This window comes from Lepisma saccharinum, chromosome 21 (assembly GCF_977018435.1).
Source record: "Lepisma saccharinum chromosome 21, izLepSacc3.1, whole genome shotgun sequence".
In the NCBI taxonomy this organism is placed as follows: domain Eukaryota; kingdom Metazoa; phylum Arthropoda; class Insecta; order Zygentoma; family Lepismatidae; genus Lepisma; species Lepisma saccharinum.
This window is the reverse complement of record NC_139249.1, coordinates 59,848,420-59,864,864: the sequence shown is the minus strand read 5'-3', so window position 1 is coordinate 59,864,864 and position 16,445 is coordinate 59,848,420. Positions and strand designations below refer to the sequence as shown.

The 16,445-nt window shown below is 39.0% G+C and overlaps 1 long non-coding RNA gene across 1 annotated transcript; it reads right to left on the bottom strand.

Annotated features, from left to right (window-relative positions):
* Positions 1-1,079: 1,079 nt before the first annotated feature.
* LOC146003990 (uncharacterized) lies at positions 1,080-14,674 on the bottom strand. Its single transcript, XR_014443880.1, has 4 exons — positions 14,569-14,674; positions 11,383-11,549; positions 9,077-9,149; positions 1,080-1,214 (listed from the first exon to the last, which is right to left on the bottom strand). It is a non-coding gene; the product is annotated as an uncharacterized LOC146003990 (long non-coding RNA).
* Positions 14,675-16,445: the final 1,771 nt, after the last annotated feature.

Genomic DNA, 16,445 nt, shown 5'->3' with positions numbered 1-16,445 from the left:
TTTCGGTATTTGACAGTGGTGCACTGGCATTTCCAATACAGTACCCGCTATCACGAACATCATATCTACCTACGTGAGAGTGTGATGATATGAGGCATTAACATAATCTTGTAATTAAGGGGTCCCAGGTTCGATACCCGGTGGAAGGTCCTAGTGGTTCGGATTCCACTTTAAACTGTAGGCGCACTCCCGATTAGCCTTACCGTGCATAAAGTGGACTTAAAACACCAACTCAAACAAACAAACATTAGCATAATCATTGAACTGGCTCTAATATTACCATAGTGGAGGCACATAGTAGTTCGGATCCCACTATAAACTGTAGGTCCAATCCCGATTAGCCTTACTGTGCACAAAGTGGACTTAAAACACGAAATCAAACCAAACCGAACATAACGGTCAGCTGGAGCTCCACACCGTTTACACATTACAAACACCATCTCCAGCACTATCAGCCGTCAACAGACGATACCCACAGCGCCTCTAGCTAGGAATCTAGTACGCAGCACAATATCTCGGTAATCGTTGTGATTCGGACCTTTTGTGTTTAAAATCATTAATACTCTCGCCTCACGGAATATTCTGGATTCCTTTTGAATCGCTCAGTTTACAACGTTTATGATATTTTATCAGTTATTACAATTAGGAAATTATTTTTAGTCCCGCCTGCCTCCGTGGAGGAGTGGTTATCACAACGCGATACGACGCCCAGACTCTAGGGTTTGAATCCCGCCCTGTCATTTTTTTTAGTATCCCTTTATCAATGTCATCATACCACTTATTCGCGATTAGCCAAAAGTGGCAGAAAATCGAGGTAAAGTAAACCAAATCAATCAATCTATCAATCATTTTTTTAGTCTTATTCAAGGAGAAAGCGGTCATATAACTTGAACTGCGTGAGACTATACATTTCTCATCTTGTGTCAGAAAAATACGTCATGCATGCCTTCTAATCTGTCCACTCGATGAAAATCATTGATCTGCCTGTGTATATTACTCCTTTTCCTAGAAGTTAAACATCGAAGGTAAGTGACAGACATTTACAATGTTTATTTCTGTGACGTACATCAGCATCTAAGGTAAGAAGCTCCAAACAGACTTCACTGAGGCCTCAGCCCCTCTGGCGAGGAAATCGATGTTTGTTCTTCCTCTGTAAGAGTTGTCTCTGTTGCTGGTACTTCCGCAGCGACGTTTCCAGGGATTCTGTCTTGACTCTGAAAGAGGGAAAGCAGTCAGATTATATTCAAGACACTCTTTAGTGAGGAATTATCCCGTCTAGTTCGCTGAGATTTTTTACTATCTTTGCATTGACGTGTCTAGTTGTTTAAACGTGCAACACGGAGTCATCATGTCATCTGTTCTAGGGCGGTGTACAGTGTAGTGTATGGTTAGGTGATGTGGTAACCAATCAAATGAACATTGAAAGCAGCAAGCAGTTGGTTATTTCTTGAATCTTACAGACTTGAACAAACACATTTTTTTTTTCTCGTACACCGAGTGTCAAAAAGTGCACCAAGCTACACGGGGTAACGTAAGCAGTAATAAGCATTTTCTAATCATAAGGGTTCGCATGGTAGAGTGGTTAACACATTGCCCAACGAATCACAGCCTTGGCATGGGTATTCTTTGTGAGAGTCCCTTCATAAATTTCGTCTTATCACTCATTACCATCTCTGCGATTAGCCAAAAAGTGTCAGAAAAGCGAAGTAAAATAAACCAAATCAGTCAAATTATTATGACTTAAGCCTTTAGAGATATACATGCATGTACACCGTGAGTCAGTAGAATCTGTTCAAAGTTTAAATTGATGTTTCTGCTAAATATGACTCCGGCAGTAGTTAGCTGTTGATGCACCGAGAGACCGACCGTACATGTGTGTAAGATGCGCAGAACTTTGTAATGGCCGAGTTAGTGAGGTCGATTGTAAAATACAATCAGAGAGCGGCGATTATAATCAATAATAATAATTATTGAAAGTCTTCGCGCTGGAAGGTCACCGACTGAAATAAGTACACGAGATTGACTGTGTACTACGAGTATTTTTCGAAGTTTTCTGTCTTACTATGACCATTATAGTATTAATTTCTAAAGTTGAAATCAGTCTAACTTCACTATGTTGGATTAATTTATTTCATCATACGTTTTATAATTAATTCCATTTCTATCTTGGAATAACTTACACTGTATTTTTAAATTGTATTATTTTCCATCTAACTTCCCGTTACTCTATGGCACAATTTATGTCTTACGTTGTCAGAAAATACTATCATTTGAAATCCTTTTCTCAGCTGTAAAAGCCTATTTTAGACCTAACGTGAGCTGTGTATTTCTTAACTAATTAATGCTCATTTTCGTACATTGCAATCTGCAGACCAATGTATATTTAATATCGTCCTAAATTGCAGTCAGTGTTACTTCACTGTGTTGGATTTATTTCCTACATTTACTATGTTAGATTTCATAATTCATGTTTTCATTGCTTAGAAATTGACAATAATGAAAGAAATAATATACTATTTTTCTTAGACCTACATCAGAGTCTGTCACTGAACTCTCTCGACCCTATATATACTATATATCATAACATTTCTTATAGTTAAGTATTAATAGTGCTGACTATAGCCTTATGTTATTTTGGAAGAGGAGCTGTAGGTGTCTGTGAAATATACAAATGTATAACAAAGAGTCCAATGATTGGGAAATGGTTTGAACTTTTATTCAGAATGCTGTGCCACAATGAAGCATGGCTTCAGTAGGACAACAAAAAATATTGGATATGGAACAATTCACAGAGAGCGTCTGGAGGAAGAACTTAAGCATAGCAGAAACAGGCAAGGGTGGAACATAGAAGCTGTCCGATCTCCTTTTTTTTCCAGGGCTTTGAAAAAAGAATGTAACCCTACCCTCCACGGCAGAGTGGTTAGCCTGTGGCCCTAGGTTCGAATTGAGGATAAAGCATGCACATTTAATCACTTCATAGCGACCTTGATTTTTCGCGGACGCAAGAACACCGAAAAGAAATTAATTGTTGAAAGAAAATTTTCATGTATGTACAGCGACATATTCTATTTTTGATACATTCGATATCGCGAAATAACGCCAATTTGGCATATATTGCAATCGTGTCATTTTTCGCGAATTTTAACACTTTCTGCGCATAAAAAACTCAACTTACCTCGAAAATACAACATTCTTGTGTTTTTAACTTTAAAAAATAAAATTTACCACTTTTATGGGCGTATCACGTGCATGATCTCCCAAATTTTATACTCCGAAAAAAACTATGACGCGTTTTGTACATGGATAGGTGTATGTTTCACCTTATGTGAACATTTTGAATCACCGAGCAAAGTTGCTGGGTTCTGGCGGTAGATCGAATGGTCACCTACCGTCACACGGAAGTTGTATCATAAGTTATTTGTCGTTCGAGAAAGGTTTGGGTGATCGAAGAAAGTGGTGTAATTTGGGCGGAGATTGAATGCCCACCTAAAGTCACACGAGACCCTTAACATCAGTGTTTGACTGTTTGTGTCATGAGAAATAATTGAAAATATCTTTCTCAAAAACAGTTTTCAAAGTATGAAACTGTCACGAACAAGTGTATGTCATGTGAACCACAAATTGATATGGGTACTTATTTAAAAGCACAATGAAGGTGTGATTTTAGGTATATAAGCAGCGACGTGTAGTCAAATAAAAACGTAAATCTTGAGAAATATAGCACAGAAAACTGAAAAGGCGAGGTCTCTACCTATTTTCTTCATGAACAGCAAATACAATTTTGGAACTCACATGATGCATCACGGCGAGAAAATCACGAGTGCTGATCGTATGGCTACCCGGGATCATTAGTTCACATTAATAATAATAATAAGAAGAAGAATATAAGCACTGTAAATCTTATGTAAAAGACGCATAACTCAGGTTCTATAGTAGAACAGCAGCCCTTATATAAAAAATAGTTCACTTTAAATTAATTTGGGCTACGTGAATTTTGAGGAAAATAACGCAATATGTTACAGATTTTTCCATATTTTAAACACGAAAAATCAAGGTCTCCATCAATTCATCATCCATTTTCGTCTTCATGGTTATTCTACAGAAGTATGAAGGGTAAGACATGAAGTTTCATCAATTCCCAATGATCCTAATTGTTGTGATTAATTCCACTGGGTAAGAAAAACGATGGTAACTAAATAAAATGCAAACTCGAAATAGAAGGCAAAGAAGTGACAAGAGATGACAAAAGAGGATGAGGACAGCAAGTGAAATACATGGAAATAAAATCTCCACTAACAAGGAGCACAAACTAAGGACCACATAATGTAGGGTAGACGTCAGGCAGTCGGGTACAACAGGCCAATACATTAAAAAATGGAGTATTCCTATAGAGGGACAATTTAGCAAATAAAATGACCTTAGTGTATATGTGATGTAATGGACACACACAAACATATACACGCACCATGAAATCTGATGAAATAGCAACTATGCTATAATGGATTAATCAGATCAAATTAGAAAAAGTAAGAAAAAAGAAATAGAAAATAATGTGTTTTGTGTTCCAGTGACTCATGGTGGATCACATACATTAGCCAGTAACTGACAGTGTCGACTCCTGTTCAAGGCACAGATGTTGACTTCATTCCAGCATCTAATCACCATTAATCATCTTCGTCGTCACGATTAACGTAGAGAGACAAAAAAGTGACGTAAATATTCAAATTAAATATGTCGAGCGTTTGCCGCATCATAAATACTATTAGTATGGAACTCCTAAATATTTCTCCTAGTTCCCTAATATGTCCCAAAATGTATGTGTATTGAAAAAGGTTCTTCAGAAGTGTATATGAATACATTGCGCCAGGTCCTACCTTCTGCTGGGTCCCTGGTCACGTGGGCATCAAAGGCAACGAAGCAGCCAATGCTACCGCAATGTCTGCTGATGCAGACGACGATATTCTCGTCCCCTCTCTGCCAGCCAGGGCCTGCAGAATATGTTTCGTTGCTCCCTTCGTGACACTTGACAGCAAGAGTGCAATTATGTAACCGGAACATGCTTCGTGTTATCAAGCTCATGATTCGTGCATGACATTCCTCGTGCTATCCCTTCTGCCGAGAAGAGGCAAGTTAACCCATCTTAGAATTGGACACAGCCTTCTCACCTATGGCCTCTTGCTGCAGGGACTGGGCCCTGCAATGTGTCGTGTATGAAAAATGACGTTTAAAGTTTCCAGCATATTTTTCTCGAATGAGTCGATTTTACTTTCCTCAGACAATTTTAACTTCCCAACGATTTATCTTTCATGTTGGGTGATCCTGGCAGTATTTTAGAAAATGTTTTTATCTTGCCAGAAGATAATGCCTCTTTCACAGTCGTTACTTTTTTAATGTGTTGCATCTTTACACAACTTTTTTAACTTTAAGGTAAGGATTTTAAATATCAGGAGTTTTCCATCCTCCTATACATAGAGGGGGCAAAATGGACATATGCTCCGTTTCACTCCAAAATTTTAACTCATTCATTTATTCCTACCTAGATGGAACTTGCAGGTAGACTAAAATGGATTCAGAAGCTTCGTACACACGTTCATGTGCAAGGAAGCCTTTTTAGAATATTAAGAGCAGTTTATTTTGGAAGATAGCAAAATGACAAATGGGATATTATATTTAGGAGTTAGTATACACATCATAAATGTATACGTATGTGGCCGCAAGTACAATGCCTATAGCTAGCAGAAGTGTTTAAAACATAATTAGAAGGAATTTTAGAGGTTGTTAGACTAAGAAGTAGTTTTGCTCTGCAAAATGATTATATGTTTATAGAGGAAATATTAATAATGTTCACCCGTGCCATCTAAGGTATGTTTTCTAAACTCAGTTGAGAACGTTAGAAAAGTGGGTTTTTTTATGTACACAATCTTCTGTTCCGAAGTAAACCTAGATAGATAATGTAATGTGAGATAAGTTCTGCCAGTCATTAAAGAAGTAACCTTTGTTAAAACCCCAGAAATTATCCTTACAGCATACAATTCGAAAATGTCGGTTGAATTACTGTGCTGTATGCTCTGTGTGACAGTGATGATATGACGGTGTGGTGAGCGTAACACACCTTGAAGCCACAGGCCTTAACCTCGAATCCTGGTAAAGGCATGAAAACGTTTGCATCTGTCTTATCGTCTACTTTATCTTTCATCCCCGTTGTCACAGTGCATTTAGAGAGGTACAAAATGATGCAAACTAATGAAAACAATATTTGAGCATAAAATGTTAAAAATATTCAATAGCTATTCTGATTGTGGCACCATGAGTCACTGAAAGAATACTGGAAAAATCAGGAGAAAAAATGGAAAGGAGATCGAACTGCTTCCAGGCGACAGAAGACCGAGCGGTGTGGAGTGTAGAGGAGAGAGTCGTGCGAGTTTCCATGCAACCACTACATCCCCTGCAACCCTTCCCCTACACAACTAAGGAGGGAAAAGGGACGGCCTCTCCCGCCTCTCACGAACATCGACAGAGGCGAGCATTCATCCACGCCTCCTGTACGCCATCGCACCACCCCGATACCGTGACCAAGAGCCCCAAGGAGTCCATTGAGACGGGGCTCGTCAAAGTCCGTTGACGTTGTTTGTCGCCTGCCTCAAAAGGTCTGATCACCAAGGCACTTTTTTACTCCTCCCTCCCCCCAAAAATGTGAATGGGGACAGATTTACATATAGAAAATATTGTTTATGCCAACCTTGCCCCCAAATATTTATTTTAAGGTGGCGCCACTCGTGAACGTCCGCAAGATTTTTTCCAGGGAGGGCAACCAAATATTTTTTTTCGAGTGGGGCCTAACAACTCATATTTCTCCCCATAGTAGTGTTGCCCTTTCAAAACACCCTTCTTCAGATTGAAGTTATCATGTTACTGCAACATCATTCCAATAAATTGACATATTTCATTGAAACTGAAATGAAATACTGTGTGTAATGTAAGTTTATGGTAACATTCAGTATCCAGGGGAGGGCCGTGCCCCCCCTTGCCCTTCCTTTCGCTCTTAATGCTCCCTTTCTCCAAGTCTAGTGGGTTGTAAAACTGTGACGTCATATAGATGAAATATCGCTGGGGAAAGTTTAGTATCCCCTAGTTTTAGCAAGGGAAGTGTTTCTGTGTTCTTTCTTGCTCTTGTATTAGCTTATTTCCAGTTTTTGCATGCGATTCATATTCTAGTGTCTGAGTGATAAAAATATTTCACTGTGCTGTAAGCGCATGTCCGCACTATCTCAAGAAAACGAAAAATCTAATATTGTTTACATAAATTTCCGTCCGATGAGAAGTTCCAAAACCTTTGGAGAGTAAATGCTATGTAAAAGAACATTTCAGATTGCTAATATGTTTTTTACTAGAATGTTACGAACGTGACTTAAATCCGAATAACTAGGAATTACACCAAAGAAGAGAATGAAGAAAGTCGCCATTCCTAAATTGATAATTCCAGTCACACATGAGCAGGTCAGTGATAACAGCTTTCTAGCAAGACGTGTGAAGTAGGGATGGCCAAATCCGGATTTTCTACTACTGAATATATGATTGTAAAATGAGGAAGACGAAATTTAAAATGCAGCACATTAAGAGCCTTGTTAATAAATTGTACCTGAAAAAGGGCGAAAATTTGATATAATCCTCTCTCTCTCTCTCTCTCTCTCTCTCTGAAATTCGGAAAGTAAAATTTCCGAATCGAGATTTAAAATTAATTGTCCGTAATCCGAATATTTTTCTCCATCAGTAGTATGAAAACAAGATGTGCTAAGAAAAAGATTCTGTCTGAGTGTGTCTGTAATACCGAGAACAAAAATGTTGGTCATTCTTTCATTCGTTTGTTCATCGTTTGTTCATTATGATTAGAAAATGAAACAATCGTAAATACAAAACAAAATGAAGTACTTCATCTTTTGTAGAATGTAGCGGCGATTGGCTGCCAAAACGAGGGATAAACAATGCGTAGCATTAAGAGGACATACTGCAGGGGCAGAAGTGGCAAAAATAAAATTGGGGTGATCTCGTCCTCACGCCCGCCCTTGTAATCGCTGCCACTCTTTGTAAAGCAAGAACATTTTTTTTTCGAATTCTTTGAGGGGCAGGATTAAAAAAATTAAAAGGAGAAATTTCATGCAGCAAAAACAAAGGCCCCACAGCTCTTCTCTTTTTTTGTTCCTTCTGGCATTAACCTTGTGTAAACACGTTAACTTATGCTTTTGCTTATTTATATTTTTTTCTATGCACAGTTATATTCATGTTATTCTATGTAAGTTGGGTTGCCATGCTCTTCAATATGCGTTTTTCATCTTAAAATCAAGAGCTTTGCAGTCTTTACAATGCTGGAAATACCAGACAATCGGAGAAGTTTCATCTTGATGAAGTCACAGAAACCCTGCCGTGGTTGTAAACAAGGGGGCTGAAAAACAAGTCGTGTTATGACACATTCTAGAGCGGGGGAAACTAGCGGTGGACGGACGTTGTGCTCACATATCAGATAAAATATTACACAAAATATATGGTGGAACTGCGACGATATCGCATTTGTAAAGTGTGCTCACTGCGTGACGAGCATTTGTATTAGCCATGGACTGTTTTCTGAACCTCACATTGATTGTGGTATCACTCTTTGAATCTAATTACCACGTTTTCTGCTTCCAAATAAAAAAAAATACTTTCAAATTTCATAACAAAATGTGTTATTATTTGGTTGTGTTCAGTAGTTGGACATTCATTTCCTCTAAAAATCTCATCACTCTATGTTTGGAGTGAAACACTAGTGCTTTAGCGTCAGCTGGCGACGGATTTTAGGGTCTTCCCATAGACTCCCATGTTGAACTTGAGACCCCTTATCTCCATAACCTCCGACCCATTGCCCCTAATATTTCACCAATACCTCAGTTAAGATGAGTACTTTCCAAAAATATATGCATTATCGGGCAACTTGTTTCACTGCAAGTGACACTTTACTTGTGAGTCCAATGATATAGTGACAAATTTTCATCTATCTTTGTGCCGTCAGGGGAATAGAGAATATGGAAGAAATTGTACTTACCCATTCGTTAGGATGGTTCCGCTTGGAGTGTGCAACACTTTGATTGTCTCGTCCCTGGACCGTCGAGTTTCCTCTGAAAGATGCAAGGTAACACGAATATACCCAATGCTATAATCAGGGGCGTATCTAGAAAGAAAATTTGGAGTGACTTCCAGCCAGAGGTGCCTATCCGCCAAGGCTGTATGACTCCGCCCCCTCCTGTATAATAATACGAGAAGAGTTGCCTTTTTTTTTAATCGCAATTTCAGAATAGAATGTCTGGTGACACTTTTCAGAAGCAGTTCTATGACGTATCTTGGGTAAGAAAGAGTAGAAGCTAAATTGTGATGTGGGCTCTAAATAATTTGACAACTGTGCAGTAAAAATGAAAACCTTTTCACAGATAAAGAGTACGTTTAAGAAACCTCTTCAACTGCGGCTAGAACACTACTTGTTTGGGATGGTGCACTCGGAAAGCTTCAGTTATTTGATAATGTTGAAGAAATTTAACAAAAAAATAAAGTAAATGATGTTTTCTAGAAATGGAGTTTAACAAACACAGTAGTTTGTTTTTACTGTCTAGTACATAATGCAATTCAGAAGGTCGATCCGCGTATATGTGTCCGATTTTGGACTAGCACTTACCATATGAAAATCCACGGGATCACCATCGGCTGTGATCACCGTGTGTCTTGGCAATAGCCCTGCACCGTAACTTCCATTGTAGGAGGCTACGATGAAGTACAGGAAGTGGAATCTTCTGCCATTCCTCCTGACAGGCTTTCCACAGGCCCCGGAGAGTGGTGACACGATGAGAGGAAAGTGTCCGTTTCAGTAGACCAAACCCACAGAAATCCATGGGACTCGCATCCGGTGACTTCACCAGTATATCGTGAAATGGAATAGCCCGAATGCCGGTGTCTGTCGCCATCTGCTGCAGAAAGTTCTGGGTAGAACGAGATGTATGTGATGAGACCTCACTGAGGTAATGTTCACGGCTTTTAAAAACCTTGCGGAGGTTTAATTTCTCACACAGGGTGAGGTTCACAGTTGACTGGGATATGGAGTCGTGTGGCCATCACACGTTGCGTCGGGGGTTTTCCTGTAGTGCCATTCCATGCAACTTCCGAGACACAGGTGGCATCACTGGAGTGCACGCTCACTTCCTCGTCCCCCTGGTGGGTGACTGAATAGCCGGAACCTCGTGGTTTTTATGCCGCTTGATTATGTTCTTGATGGTCGTCGAACCCAAGGTGCATCCAAGTTCATTGCACTATTTCTGAATTTTTGACACCGAATATTTGGCGTGGAAAAGTGCAACTATGTAGCCCTCCCAAAAACGGTTCACCTTAGGAGCCATGATGCACAAAACACACACTCGCGATAGTGTCAGGATACTACAGGCTGTAACCGTCCTCCAACGCTTTTAACTGCTTGGATCGGTCGATTCTGTGCGCAGGGGTGACGGTTCAAAATCGGACACATATACGCGGATCGATCTTCTGTATATTTGTTTTTAGTATTTCATCTCTGCATGTAATATTTCTAAAAGAAAGAACACAGACACCCAAACTTCACTTACTGTACCAAAACACCTCACTCAAAGTCAGGTTTTCAGCTCACATATCACTACTCAGTGAGTTCTATATCTGCTACATCGTGTGTGTCATCGGAAAGTATGCTGAATTCCCCATAGTATTTTCAAAAAGAAGAAAGGAATTTGGAGGAGGTCCGGACCAACTGGACCCACCCTCTGGATACGTCCTTGGCTGTAATGTTATTAATTAACAACAACTAAATATAATATAACTGGAACCTTCATCGGAGAATAAAAGTGACCATGGGACTTTCAAGAAAGAAGCAACTAGTACGAACCGTGCCTAAAATACGAGTTAGACATTTTACATGTGATAATCCTAGATAAAATAAATAAATAAATCCCCGCAAAAAAATGGAACCTACCAAGAGTGCGCTGCTCAAGAGTTTACATGTCCCCATCAAAACATTTGTGGAATTTGAAGAGAAACGATCACTTCAAAGCCTTTTTTAATTTTCAAAGATTTTTTTCTTAAAATCTGATTCGTTCCAAAACTGATAATCATGCAGTAATGAACCCCTGCAAGTAGATGTATGCTAGATGATTCGGTATTTGAAAAATCGTCTTTGTCTCGGTAGCATCTCTAGATTGTTCTTAACTATTGCCCAGAGGTATGCAGAAACTTTTAGTGTTGAGATAATGCCCAGCTTGATACGACCGACTGACGTGTACACCAAATAATAACCGAAATTCTATACATATTTGCAAAATAATAAAACTGAATCCTCACCACCTGTTTTTACGACAGTCCTCTTGGTAGATGCTGTGGCCTGGTCCACTGGCTCCTTAGAAGACGTGAAGACCTGATGTTCAGTTTGTCGGTTGAACTTTGCTGTCATCAGTCAGTGTGGTTTTGGAGGCGTCTTTCTACTTCCCAAAGACTGTTGAGACACTTTCCTGCGAAATAAAGAATGCATCCTTTAGTAGCCTACTATTCAACTAGTACTACAACTTTCTCTATAACAATGCAAAATGTGTGCAAAATGTATAATGTTCTGCAGCATTTACGGATTTTTAACCCTGTATCCCAAAATCAACTCAATCAACCCAGGGGTTGTATAAGAGGTAAACTGGTTTCTGGTAAGGAACACTAAAGTGAACCTCACTTCCCCGTAGTACACCCCAGTGGTGACTGCTTCATGCAAGCCAACGAGGCCCTGGCGTCTGGATCCGCGGCCAGGATAATCCACTGTGGAGTCGTGTTTGTCCTGTGTGCCCCTTTACAGCTCAGATTTTAAATTAGATAAGGAAATTTTAGTCCTCAGAGAGAGTATAGTTTTAGTTATTGTTTAAGGGCATGTCAGACAATATCCGCCCGGCTTTTCCCTCCGAGTCAGTGTTGCCAACTTAGCTCTCTTGGAGTCAGATCTGGCTCTTTCAAGCACTCGTTTGGCTGTGAACTTGGGCGCCCACCACCGTGCCCCGCTATGATACCATCACTGGTTCCGGCCCACATAGACCAACTTTTGCCATGATTATGCATTTTGCACGTCACGTGATATTGTTATATTGGCTGCGTCGCCCCACCCCCTCTTATATCCCCAGCTACTTTTTTTGAAATTGGCATAATATTGTTATCAGGGAATCCTTTATTTTCGATTTCATACGACCATGAGATGAGTGATGCTACTGGATCTAGATGGTGAAAACTAAGAATAAATTGTCATCAATTTAGAGTTAACGGTAATAGCAGCGCCTCACCCCTTTGACAACTAACATTACCCTAGCACTTTATCAAAACTTCGTAAACCTAGCCTTTGAAAGTCAGTTTACACTCCATTTAAGGTGAAATTTAGCTCTTTTATGCGCACCAGGTTTGGCAACACTGCCAGGAGGCAAGGAGAAATGCATTGGGAATATGGGAGTATTATTTGATTTGTTATCTTTAGAATATCAAACTTCCGATGGAATAAAAAATGAGTTTGAAGAAGTGATTGTCAAGCAGAAAAGTAGAAACTCACATTTGATTGGCCGTAACTTGATGTTGGTCCTCCTCCGTAGTCGAGCGGGTTAAGGCGTTCACTCGTCTTGAGATCGTTCGCTGCGGGACGGCGTAGGTTCGAATCCGGTTCTGGTCGGAATTTATTCGGCCTACGTATAGGGCCGGTGGCAACCCACCATCGTGAGGAAATTGGGGAGCTCCGAGTGAGTGAGCGTAATCCGGTCACGTAGACCTACTAACTATACGTCGGGCCGACCCCCCGACTATTCCAATACTGGTTGAAGATCTCCACGCTTAGAGGTGACGAAGGAAAGCGTGGGAGGGAGACCGGCAGTCGGTAGGTAAGCCAAGGCCCTTCATGGGCTGTCGCGCTAAGGATTATTATTATTATTATAACTTGATGTTGAAGTTGATTCCCCATAAGGAATAAATGGGATTCCGAAAATTCTTTATTTCCTATTTTTTCAGATATCGTGTCCAGCTTAATAATCAACATAAAAAAACGCTTCACCTCTCAACATGGAGAGAAATTCGTACTCTTGGTACACCCAGGTTTTTTTTTAGTAGCAGTACCTATTCGGGCGATTATGAAATAAATGCACAGTTGGTGCGTAACTGTATCTCCTCCCCTTAAGATTGAATGAATGAATTACTAATAAGTTTTTAAGATATATTTTTTTTGTTAGGGGCCTGTCCTCAATTTTGTTTTAGTTAAGGGACTTATCCCGAACTGTGTAACGGGAAAAATTTCCTGATATCCCCATACTATAAAAATCAGTCAGTCAATCAATCGAACAACTAAGGACAATCTTACAGTGTCACTCCATGTCAAATGAACCACGGTCTGAACCTTGACATCTCAAAATTTGACGACAATTTGAAATCTTTAAACAGCTGCAGATCAAAAACTATTTGACCTAAAGAGCTCAAATTGGTGTCATTCTCTTCTGCTTTTAATGAGCTATAATTTGAAATTCAACATGACTAGTATTTGAATTTTGTAATTTCTAAAAAAACTTTAAAAAAAGTTAAAATCTCAAGAATACCATTTTTAATTTTTAGAAAAACAATTATATGTTTTGAAGACATCAATTGACTATTTATGAGCAAAATTTCATAATGGGACGGGAATAGGTTCCTGTGGAAATGATTTTTTTTATTGTAATGTGTGCGAAATTTGATAAATTTCTTGACTTCCATGTTAAAACCACAACTATATGCTGAGTGGTTGATGTCTTCATATTAGTCTATTTTATAATACAAATAACATGAAAATACCTAAAATTTATCACTTTTAATATCAGGTAAGGAAATTGAAAAATGTACGAGGGTAAGTCATTAAATAACAGAAATTTCATTCTAAACTTCATGGAGATTTATGCACAACGAACATTTGTGTTTCGGCATTCAAAAAGGTTCCTCATCAACACGCCATAAAAGTATCGTGACGATTGAGCGGTATACGCCTGTGCAGTAGCACGTACAACATGGCCGTTGACTTGCACCGTAGAAGAGCAACGAAGTGTTGATCGTTTTTTGTGGTCAGAGCGAGTGAAACCTTCTGAAATCTACAGCAGAATGAAGGTTCAGTACAAAGACAATTGTTTAAGTCAGGAGAGAGTATATGAATGGGTGGAAAGATTTAAGTCGGAAGAGAAATGTCAGTGATGAACACCGGTTTGGAAGGCCAGTTTGCGTGGCAACTAAGGCAGTGAAACAGCATCGATCAGCGAATCCGTTAATTTAGTATACACTCGATTAATTAGCACAGATTGAACTTTTTGCCCGTCTTGTGTATAAAATTTTGTTTTCGTGCATGAATTGGTCAAGAATTTCCTTTTTAATGCATGAATTTCATTCTACTGATAAACAAACAAGGAGATGCCAGTGGAGTTGCGAATTGTTAAGATTTGAACGACAGAACAACACATCTATATTATACTTGTATAGCTATTGCATAATTGACCTGCTTACCATTCTTTTTTGTTGATTAAATTTTGGCTTTGCTGCAAGTAGCCTATAAGCCAATTGTCTCCTTTGTTTTTAGTACATCACATTTTGCCTTTCTTTAGCTTTAGGCATTTTTATCAGACAAGTTCTATAGAAACACGATCATTATTGGCCAGTATATTGTTGTACGCCAATAATATAATTTCATTCTGATAGCCTATTTATTATTGAATTTAATTAGAATTACTTTATTTTAAGCTCACGTTATGCACAGATTGACTAATCGGGACCGGATCTACAGTTTAAAGTGGTATTACAACCACCGGGTATCGAACCCGGGAACACTTTATAATAATTATTATTAGACCCTGGATATTAAAATCGTCATATTTCTATCTTCTACAGTTTATGCATGTCAAAATTCCTTTAAACACGTTTCTAACTTCTGTGGTTTTATTTGGCATACAAATGAATTTGTTTACCAGCTTTAAGTGACGTTTGGCCAAAATATGGTATAAAAGCAGACTATTTAAGAATCTTTTTACGTGGACTTATCACTTATCCAATATGACGTCCGTGTCACAATATCGGCAAAAATCATTAAACTGGTCAGCGATCGAAAGAGAATGCATCCAAATAACAATGTTTGTAATTTCATTGCTCGGTATTATGATTGGTGCTTGGATCAGAATGGTTATCAGCTTTAACACGTGCGATAAGTTTTTAAAAAAAATCTATGTGGGTTCTCTTTAATTTAGGTCATAAAACATAGGTATATGTTTGTAAGCATTGTCCTTAAAGTCTGCATACATTTTTTACACGTATAGAACACATAGGACATGAGATTGTTCATTGATTTGGTTTACCTCGCTTTTCTGCCACCTTTGGCTAATCGCGAAGATCAATTTCTTGTAATCTTCCCTCTATCTCATGTTCGTATAAGCCAAAAGTGGCAGCACGAAAATACAAATACAATAATTTGTGATTGTTTTCTTCACTGGATTTTGGGAGATACCAGAAGGCTTCTGGGGAAAATAACTTTACTTTGTTCAAACACAATGCACAAGACAAAAGAGGCTCCAACATCGATCACCTGCTTTCGAATCCCTCGCGAAGTTGTCGTTCGTGACTGCAGTTTGTGATATGTGGACGATTGTTTTGGCATATGGAAGGGAACGAAGAGGCAGCTCCACATATTTGCCAAAGAAATACAAGATGAAGAAAGAGGGATATTATTGGAACTTGAAATAGAAGAAGAAGACAAGTTAAGCTACCTAGATATATTGATGAAAAAGAAGAGAGGACAAGAAATTGAAACCGCTTGGCATTAGAAGAAGTGTGCAGCAGGGGTATTCTGCCACAAAAGAAGTGATGTAAGTGAGGTGTCAAAAATTAATTTTATAAAGAATATGGAGGACAGAATCAAGAAAATATGCACGGAAGAATGTGAAAAAGAAGGCAAAATAAATAGCCTATGGAAACAGCTGGAAAAGAATGGCTACGAGAAGGCTGATAGACTAGACATAAACAGAAGAAGGAAGAAAAGTGGCAGGGGAGAATTGGAAGAGAAAGAAAAAGAGAGGAGGTTTGGAATAAGGAGTATGGGGAAGACCACAGAAAAGATATGCAAAGTGCTTAGAAAAGCGGGCATTAAAACTTACAGGAAGGGAGGGAGAAGCATCTTAAGAATAGCGAAGAATGCAAACAAGAAAACAGAGAAGAGGAAGAGGAAGGGATTATCTACGAAGTGAAATGTAAAGAATGTCAGAGTGTGTACATAGGAGAAACGAAAAAAGGCTGAAAGACAGGTTGAAACAACATAGGGATGATGTACGACTTAAGAGAGAGAGAAATGCGATATTTAAACACACGAGAGAAACAGGACATGACATATACCTATT